The following is a 10,823-nucleotide window of genomic DNA, read 5'->3' as shown; positions in this document are numbered from 1 at the left end:
GAATATAATTTTTAAAATATTATATATATTATTTTGAGTGACTAGATAATCTATGACAGACACCTTTGCCTTTACTCTACTAAATTTACATTTTCATTAAGTTTTTGTATATTTCATACAATAATCTTAATCATATTTAGAAACCCTCTTTCATCCACACCCCCTGTAGTCCCCCCTCACTGGATATAATTTTACTAGTTCCTTTAAAATATTTCATCTTTCAGCTGGGCGTGGTGGCACACGCCTTTAATCCCAGCACTTGGGAGGCAGAGGCAGGTGGATATCTGTGAGTTCAAGGCCAGCCTGGTCTACATAGTGAGTTCCAGGACAGCTGGGGCTACAGGGAGACCCTGCTTCAAAAAGACCAAAAAAGTTTTTTCATCTTTCCGGTTAAGCCCTTAATGAAAGTAGTCATTGAAAATTTCTTTTTCGTTACTTCCCTCCTGTATTTTTAAATCATTTGTTGTTGTTAATATATGTTTTTGAGTATCATAATAAAACAAAAATATTGCCAAAATTATCTTTTCACCTTCAGAGTCCCTAGAAACTAACAATTCTCTTAATTTTTCTCACATGTTCTGAAAGTTGGAATTACTTATAAGAGGACCAGGATACACTTCTGGGCATGCTAAATGTTCTTTGTGAATTTACATTATAGTACTTAATTACCTAAAGCATCTTCTAGTTATACACCCCATCAGTTTTCTTCTTCAGATTCTTCCTTTCTTCTATAATTCATTTAAAGCTAGATATCAAAATCACTAATTCCCTCCTTATTCATTTCTTTAAAATAATACTATTTTGTTCTATCAAACTGCCAAGCACCACTTCCCTGTAATATATGAGAGATATAAAGTATTCTCAGTTCATTGATAACATGAATAGACACTGACCTGCAGGTCTTTTCATTTGCACATTTTCTATCCAGTGTTAAAATATGCGTTGTTGTTGGTATGTGGCATTTTCTAACATAGCCATGTTCCGTTTAGTGAAAGTGGAAAGGTCTTCATCTTCTATGAAAAGAAAGGAAGAAACCGATGCATAGTTTTATGAAAAATATCAAAAGCAGGAGCAATAAAGCCCAAGTCATTATAATTGTAATAAACAGCTCTTCTACTGTTTGAAGATCTACATTCTTATCCACGAGTAAATTTGTGGCTGGAATTTGGTACAGAAGTTATGACAAGAAAAGGAAAAGCTGCTAAATTTCCCTTGAACTTCTTCCTGGCTTTCCCCTTTGAGACAAGCTTGTGAGCAATCTGTAAGGCTGCATGTCATATTATTACTTACCTCACAGGCTCAATCATCTTTGCCAATTATCATGTCATAGAGCATGAAGGACAGCAGTATTCAGGACAACTTCTGAGGGATACAGGCAGAGTTTCCCCTTGACCCAAACCTCTCTTTTATTTAGTTCAAGCGACTATAGTACCATAAATAATAATAGAATACCCTCTTCCTTGTCTTGCTCACATCTACATAGCTTTATCATCAAGAAGTGAGTTTTTTTTTCCAAAACTCACATGAATATGTTCATATGGATATATCCATGTGAATGCATATGCCTATGGAGGACAGACTAAGACATTGAATTCTCTGAAAGTAGAGTTACAGGTGGTTGTGAGCCACCTTACATAGGTGCTGGGAAGTGAACTTGGGTCATCTGCAAGAACTGCAAGTGCTTTTAATGACTAAGCCACCTCCCCCTGCCCGTCTCAGCCTTTTTTTGATAAGAAAATGTACCAACTTCCACATGCAGACTTAGAAACTTGAGTTTGACCGCTTGTTTTCTGTCTAGTTCTGTGCTCTTGAAGAAGACCATTATGTAAGACTTACACATTCACCATTCAACCAATGGATATACTGTGTTAGAAAAATAATATTAAATATTTCCACCTATTTCCCTGTCAGTTAGGGTCTCTCTGTGATACCTAGAAAGCCCTTAAGTTCAGTCTTCTTCAGTCGGCTTCCTTAATGCTAGGATTTTAAGTGTGTTTCACCATATCTAGTTCCTTTTACCATTGTAACCTGACTTATAGGAAATTTAGAACTACATATGAAGTTCTAATTATACTGCTGTTGAATATGGTTCTATACTACTTTAGAACATGTATCATATAACAGTATTAAAAGGTTCTTTAATTATATGTTGTCAATGTTAACATCATTTTTAAACTAAACTGCTCTGTAAAATGTTAGAATGTTATCAATATGTCCTATGACTCCTAACTTAGTTACAGAGTTTGTTTAAAGTTAAAGAAAATTTGCTGTAATATTGTCTCACACACGAAAATGTAGTACGATTTCTATTAGCTCCACTTTGCATCATTAATCATTGTAAATACATAGGAAGAGATATTACTTAGGCAGGTGGTAGAGGCACAAAGCAGATACTCCATCTTTTCATTCAGTGCCATATTCTCCCCTCTTGAATTAGCACAAGTAGTTCTTGCTATATAGTAATATGACAGAACACAAGGACATATGCTTAGGGATTCTATAGATTCAGGTTGTGATCTTTCCCTTCTAGATTAAATTACCTTCAAAATTTTCCAACTGAAGCAGGATAATATTCTCTTCTAGTCTGGTCTTCTGGAATCTTAGAGATATAACTTCCTCTCAAGGAAAATCCATCTTAATGGCTTCATGGCATTCTCCAACTTTGTGTAAGTCCAACATAAAGAAATATGAAGCAGTATTTTCAATGCATTCCACTGACTTCAGAAACTGCAGACAGGAAGGAAACATCACTGCTGGTGAACTTTTTCCTTATTATCAACCAAAATAAGGAGAGAGAGTTGATCTTCTTTAAGGGAGTAATGCTAGACAGGCTGACCCGGCCCCAGTGGGTGAACTCACATCAAAGGACATCTGGGGACACAAACTTGACTGCATAGAGTTTAATATATATATGACATAATGCATGAAGTCCTGTGGGCAGGCTATGGGCAGTGCAGATAAGGAATGGGAAGGGGGTCTAAATACGATTATCCACAAAATTCAATAAAATATATTAAAAATAATTTTTTTTAAATGAAACAGGACAAGAATTGCATTTTGAAGTTAGGATTCTTCTTCTGTCTGTTAAAGTTTCTGTCTAAACATACATATTCTATCAGAGTTAACATAATTTTAGATATCTTAGCTAGGTTAGTAGTCCTATACATTACTTTCCTGTAGGATGTGATCATAAATATCTGGTGTATCCCATCCTGCTCAACAATTCCTAAGGTATATTGACAAGCGTGGGGGAAATGGAATTTAATTCATTATCTATATCTTTCATTTGCTCTGTTATTAGAATTTGTTCATAAATCTAGAAATCAACAGAAGATGAATAAAATTTTTAAAGTTAACTCGTTAATTTGGTTTCATCTAGCGCTAGTATTTTTGTAAGCTGTGACTAACAACGAAGTTGTTTTCCATTATCCCCCCCCAATTTAATACAGAAAAACTTAAAAGCATTGACATCATCCACTTTAGATGCATACTTATTTCATGCCAATGTCAGAATTTGCAAGCATAAATAAACACAAAATGTATACTTTAAACTCATGTTATGGAGGTCTACATGATCTATGAAATCACACTAGAGAATTGTTGAACATGTACCTTATGAATACTGTGTACTAAATGTGAATACTTAGAAGACTGAAAATATATTACATGATGGTGACTTGTCCACTGTAATTTGTATTCTTTTGCCTTTTTTCTTCCACTTAATCATTTTAACTTGAACTGAAATAAAAACATATCTAAATACATTTTGTATTATAACATAACACTATTTTTTGGATTTAGTCTTTGACAATTTAATTCATGAATACAATGTACTTAAATTAAATCCACTATCTTCCCCATCCCCCCAATCCAGTGCTTTCTCATCCTTCCCTCTACATCCTCATCCCAAATTTGTGTCTTCTTTTTCTTATTATTTAATACTTTAATTTTTAATAAATTTGGGAGCTTTTCTTGCAAGATAGTTTAATGGCATTTAGATCCCCTTCCCTCTCCATACCTCCACCCACTGTCTATAACCCAATTTAATGTACTCTCATATATATATGGCTATAGATTCTGATTTGTGTCCCCAAATGTCCTTCAGTGTGGGTTCATCCATTGGGCCCACTAAGAGTCCCATCCATGTACGAAACCTAAATGCCCTGTGGAATCACTAGAGAGGATTAGAGTATTATTGAACATTGATTTCTGAATAATGTGTACTAAATATGAGTGAAGACTGGAAATATATAGCATGTTGGTGAATTGTCCACAGTAATCTATATTCTGTTTCTCTATTTCCTCCATTCAATCATTGTAAATTGAACTGAGATGAAAATACACATTTTATACTGCAGAATATCAATTATATAACATATAACACACATTTAAATTAAATAATTCAAAGTTTTTATTTTATAGATTTCTGGAATCATTACCACACTTTTAGACAATTTTCATCATTTTATAACGAAACACCACACTGATTAGCATTCACCTTTCATACTTTCTAACATGTAAACCCAATCAATAATCTTACATATTTTTCTTCATAAATTTGTCTGTTCTGGGTGGTTCATATACATGAAACTATATAACACTTGTTCTTTTGTGGCTTTTAATTCCATCACTTAACATAATAACTTCAAAAGTTCACCATATTATATTATGAATTCATACTTTAAACTCTATTTCTAAATAGCATTCCTGTGCATGGATTTGTAGTTTATGGATAATTCTATAGCTCAGCCTGACGTCGGCAGTCATCCGCACCACATTTCACTACCATTGCTTTGCTGGGTATACTGCTTCTTTCCTCATGTTATTTGCTCACCCTATAACACTACAAGTCATAAAAAGAAAATAATATAGTGAAGTTTTCATTAGGTTTTTCATGAGGACTACAGTATCAGGCATAAAATTCCTTCTTGGGTAACAGGCCTCCAATCCAGTCAGAAACTCTTTAGTTATGCCACAGCAATGTTGCCACTATTGCATCCGTGGGCACATCTTCTCTGGAAGGTCGGTAATGTAAACATGCAAGGTCCAGTGCCAGGCTAAACCATACATGTATTTTGCTCCATAAAACTGTTTCTTTATCATCTTCATGCACTATGAGCAATCGCCAGCAGGGGGAAATTTACTTGGTTGATTTGAAACAGATTTCTCTCTGTACAACACCCATTGTGTAGTTTGTTCAGTAATAGGGCCTTACCATGTAGTTATGGTGGGAAACAAAAGGTAATGGAAATACTTTGTGTTGTTTTAGGGACTTCTGAAGATGCCTGAACCAATAACTCATAAGAATTTATCCTTTGATTTACACTGATATTTTTGTATAATAATCCCTGTCTTCTGGGAGGGCAATTGTCTACCCATGCAGGACACCTTCCTTAAAAATCTTTATTTAAAAGTTATATCTATTGCTGGGTGTGGTGGCACATGCTTTCAGTCCCAGCACTCAGGAGGCAGAGGCAAGTGGATCTCTGTGAGTTCAAGGTCAGCCTGGTCTACATACTCGCGGGTTCGAGTCCTGGGCCAGCTCAGGCTACAGGGAGACCCTGTCTCAAAAAAAAGACAAAAAATTTTATACCTATTTTGAGGGGTTGGAGAAATGGCTCAGTGGTTAATACATTGCTCTTGCAGAGGACCTGGGTTTGACTCCCAGCACCCACATGGCAGCTAACAACCATCCCTGACTCCTGTTCCAGGGCACTCAACACCCTGTTCTGACCTCTGCAGGCATTGCACAACATGGGTGCACTTACATACATGCAGACAATAATTCACACACATAAAATAAAAAGAATAGATAAAATAGTTTTAAATTTTTACAGATTTTGAAATTACCTTTCTAGCTAGATTTCCACAAGTTTTGTCCCTACAACCTCTTCTATTCTATCTTTCAGCTCCCACCCATGCTTAATCCTTTAACTATGGGGACCTAAAAGCCCCTCCTTGCATAGGTCTGAAAGGAAGTTACTGGGGGTGTGGCCTGGCTTGCTTTGAGTCTGAAGAATACTTCCGCGCATGATCAGCACACCACCATCCTTAAGATACACCCTGCGGAGGGGGGGGGTTTCCAGGTGCCTTTATAAGCTTTGGAACACTTGCAATAAATGAGTCACAGCTTAACTAGGTTTCCTGATGCGTCTGAGTGTCCCGGGGTAATGGGGGTGATGTGGGCTGGCGAACGGCGTGCTTACTCATCCCTGATCCTCGCCTCACCTCGCCGGGCGTCGCGGGTTCGAGTCCCTGGCGTTTAACTTGCAATATTCCCCCCTTCTTTCATATCACATGTATTCTATTATCCCTCCAATTATAATTTTTATACTTTTTGTATGTATAATTTTATTAGCTTTTTGTGGGTATGAGTGTATTGTTTGTACGTATGTAAGTGCACCTGTGTCATGCAATGTCTGCGGAGGTCAGAAGAGGGTGTCAGATTCCCCTGGAACTGGAAGGTTGTTAGCTGCCATGTGGGTTCTGGGACTTGAACTGGGATCCTCTGCAAGAGTAGCCAGTGATCTTATCTGCTGAGCTATCTCTCCATTCTCAATTATATTTTTTAACTGAGTTGTGAAATAGTAGGCCTCCATATGGGTTTTTTTTTGTACACCCTTCCTTTGTGTCAGAACCATGCAACCATCAACCCAGACTATCCACCATACTCCCATGTTCTACCGTCTTTAAGCTTTTCTCATGTTTGTTAAAATAATCAGTACAGCGTTTCTCCATTTGTGATTGATTTTGGTATATCAAATTCGGCTTGAATTAGAGGATAAATCATAATTAAGAATTTTTGATTCACTTGTCTCTATCTGCCTATATTTAAGTTACTGGGAGCTTTTTTCTTTAGCACTTATGGGTCATATTATAAGTGGATATGGCATGTCCTCATAAAGGCTCATATGTTAGAGCTATGGTACTCAGATGGTGGTACTACTGTGAAGGGTGATTTTGCCAAGTGAGTGCTAACTTCCTCAGTGGAATATTCTATTGACTAGTTCACACTTGAAGGGTCTACTACAAATGGGACTTTACTGACTTTGAAGGATATGTGTTGTCTCTGGGCCATTTCTCATTTGTTTCCTGACTGTTGCAAAGGGAGTACCTTTCCACCACAATTTTCCTATCTTGTCATAGGCCAGACAGTCATTAAGCCAGCCAACCAATGCCTGAACCCTCTTTAAATCTGGAGCTTAAATTTGTTTTTCTGTCATTAAGGATGTTTTCTTAGATATTTTTCCTACCAATGCGACAGAAAAATCAGGAGTATTACTTAATAGTCTTCCTTTATTTTGGCTTTGTCTAGTTTGGCTATTTGAGGTAATACTAGTCTCAAAGACTATGGCAAAATATGTTTTCTTCTTTTCTTATTTTTAAAAAAGTTTGTGAAGCATTGACATTTTTCTTGTTTAATGTTTGCATGCATTCATAACAGTGTCCATGCTGTCTTTTTGAAGGAAATATGGAAAATATTGACTTAACTCTGTGTTAGTTATGGATCAATTCTCACTTATATCTACTTATCCTTATGTGATCTTCATGTTTATTTAGAATTTATTTCATGAAGGTTACATCATTTGTTGTACGTATTTATTCAAAGTCAGTAGTTTTATTCTATTTAGGATTTTATTGATTTGAAACATTGTACTTTTTCTTGGAAATCTTAGGCAAAATTTTGCTAATTAAGTTGATAGTAGCCAACTTTTGATGTCTCTATTATTTCTATTTTATTTTTTCTTTGTTTTTGTTCTAATATGTATTGTTATTTCCTTCCACCCTCCCTTCCCTTCATATTTACTGAGAAGTGAAACATATATGTATATATACATATGTATATATATAACTGTTCTAGGAAATATGAATATAATTATGTTTGTGATTGCCTAAAATTTGGCAAACTATAGTCGGATTAAAAACAAGCATGTTCTTCTTCTTATAGACATTCTGTATCAGAAATCAAGTGGATATTTCTTGCTGTCTCACTGAAGTTGTAGTCTGAAGACTTGGCTGGTCTAATAGCTGTCCAGAATTGTTCACTCACATGTTCAACAGTTGACCTGAGTTACTAAGCCTCAGTTGGAGATATTGATTATGGTATTTTCATGTGTCCTCTCCAGCATGATGTTTATTGGTACACAGACTTTGCATATGAAATCTGCTTTCTCTGAGAATAATCATGCCCAGTGTATTAGTCAGGGTTCTCTAAAGAAGCAGAACTGGTAGAATGAATACACACACACACACACACACACACACACACACACACATATGGATTTATCAGCTTAGCTCACAGGATAGAGTCCAAGTAGTCCAACAATGGCTACACCACATTGGAAAGGCTGAGAATCCGGAAGTCTCTCTGTCCAAGAGGCTTATGTCTCAGTAGTCCCAATCTGGTGCTGAAGGTCTGATGAATTCCAAAAGACTGGCTAGTTTTCAGTCTACAGCAGTAAGACACACTCACCAGTGACAGAGAAGGCAAGTGGCAAAAAGCAAGTGCTCTCCTCTGCCATGGCCTTTTATAGAGGCTGCCATCAGAAGGTAACATCCATATTTAGGGTGTGTCTTCCAGCTACAGGTGATCCAATCAAGAAGATCTCTCTCATTTCACTTAATCCTATATCTAGTCAAGTTGACACCCAGGATTAGCCATCGAACCCAGACAATAAGATCTACATTAGTGTAAAGAATAGAATATTCAAAAAGAAACAAAAAGACATTAACAGACTGGGAGAAGGTATATTTAGCAAATATTTGAGAGTTACTATGAAGGGAAATATAAATTATGGTAAATTGCAAAACAGTATAATGTTAAATACAAATATTTTCAGAGCCAGAAAAGATACGAGAAATTATTAAGTCTACAGTGTGACTATGAAAGTCACAGACTGATACAAAAATGGGCTTTAGAAACAGGATTTCATGTTGAAGTTCGTGGTAACCTGGAAGTCACTCTTTGACCCACACTGGCCTTGAACTTGTGAGTCACGTTTCCTAAGTACTGAGATTCCATGATTGTACCAACATGCTTAGCTCAAAATATGCTTTTTAATTTTTATTACTGATAAAATATATTCTTTATTATGGATAGAAAAATAGATAGGAGAACTTCCAACATTATCAGGTACCTGCTTTTAATTAAAACTAAGACAAATTTCAGACTTTCACCAAAATCTTCTTTTCAATTCTTTTTAGGAGTTATACAATATAAAGGATTTCTTTATACCTTAATATGTACATGTTTATGCCATTATAATTAACTCCTATTTAAGAATTATGAAATATTATTTTTATATAAGTGTTAAATATGTGAAAAGCTGATTAAAGAGTTTCCTTTCAAAAATATAAAGCATAAGATGAACTGAATACATTATTAGTGTGGTTATGCATATCTAAATAAATAAATGTCTTGACAAAGAAAACAAAATAATAAAAATAAGTTTAAGCCAGATGTGATGACTTATAAATGCAAAACACCAGCACTTGGTACTCTGAGGCAGGAAGATTGTCAGGGCCTGAAGCCAGACTGGGCTACATAGTGAGTTCTAGGTCAGTCTGGGCTGCAAAGTGAGACACTGTCTCAAAACCTCAGAAATGAATAAATACATAGATTTGTAGGAAAACTCAGGGAAAGAAAATATTAGATTAATCCAATGAGTACATAAAAATGTGCATTCTACAACCAAAAGATACATGTTATTCTTAAGCATATGTGGGGTATCTACAAAAACATATAACTTACAAAATATCAGTATAAGAGTTAAAATGGCATAGTTTGAACAAGCAGACATCACTTAAAATATAATCATCTAGAATATGTTTTAGAATCACATGATACCATCTACATTAAACTCTTAAAGGATGCAGATCAAAGTTACTTAAGTGAAAGTTCTATGAACCAGTCATAGAAAAATACATTGTAATTACCTACATACTCTGTATATATAAGAACAATGCAACTAACCCAAACAAACTAAATAGGAAAAGAAGGTAAATGGAAACACAGAAGCAAAATAGAATAAGAAATACATAGTAGGGATATTCAGATCAGCCGAAGGATTGTTCTCTAAAAATAATAACACAAAACAGAAAATAACACAAAACAGGTATTTGTAAAGATAATGCTGATTCTGAAAAGTTCCATGCAAATATAGCTGTACATTGGATTAAATGGACAGTTTTTAGAAAATCTTTGAATTTCCACTCTAGATAAAAGTAAATCTGGTTTAATTTATACTGAAATAAAAATCAAAGGAATACTGACAATAGATTGCCGTAGATGAGGAACAGCTGATCCTCCTGGAACAGGGACCTCTGGCTGACTAGATTTACCAGAAGGGCAGATGGGGGGAATGGATGGGGGTGCTGACAGCACAGTGGACAGTGGCAGGGATGGCAGAGTATGGAGGCTCTAGTGGGAGAGGAAGGCTGTCTATCTGATGAGTTTGTATTCATGCTCAGATGCCAAGGAGCTCAGAAGGAGGGCAACTGTGATCAGTGATAGTCATGCATATAGAGATTAGAAATGTATGTGAAAACATCTCAATGTCAATTGTCTTGGAATGAATTTTTCTGTATGAAAAAAAAAAAAAAAAACAAGTATCTTCTTGAAGTCCCTCAAATTAAGGTAAAGAATAAGAACAAATCATTCTGGAAGAACGCAAAGGAAAATAGCTTTAGATATTTAAGTGACAATAGAATTTATTCTCATAATTGTTTTAAGAGCTTTTGTATAATCCTCATCGCTATTATGAGATATAAAATGTATTTATCAAATCTGTAATCATTATGCCAAAAAATCTGAATTACTGTAA

This window comes from Nannospalax galili, unplaced genomic scaffold, assembly GCF_000622305.1.
Source record: "Nannospalax galili isolate Female #2095 unplaced genomic scaffold, S.galili_v1.0 scaffold198, whole genome shotgun sequence".
Taxonomy (NCBI): Eukaryota; Metazoa; Chordata; class Mammalia; order Rodentia; family Spalacidae; genus Nannospalax; species Nannospalax galili.
The sequence above is the reverse complement of the archived record's forward strand: the minus strand, read 5'-3'. Positions refer to the sequence as shown.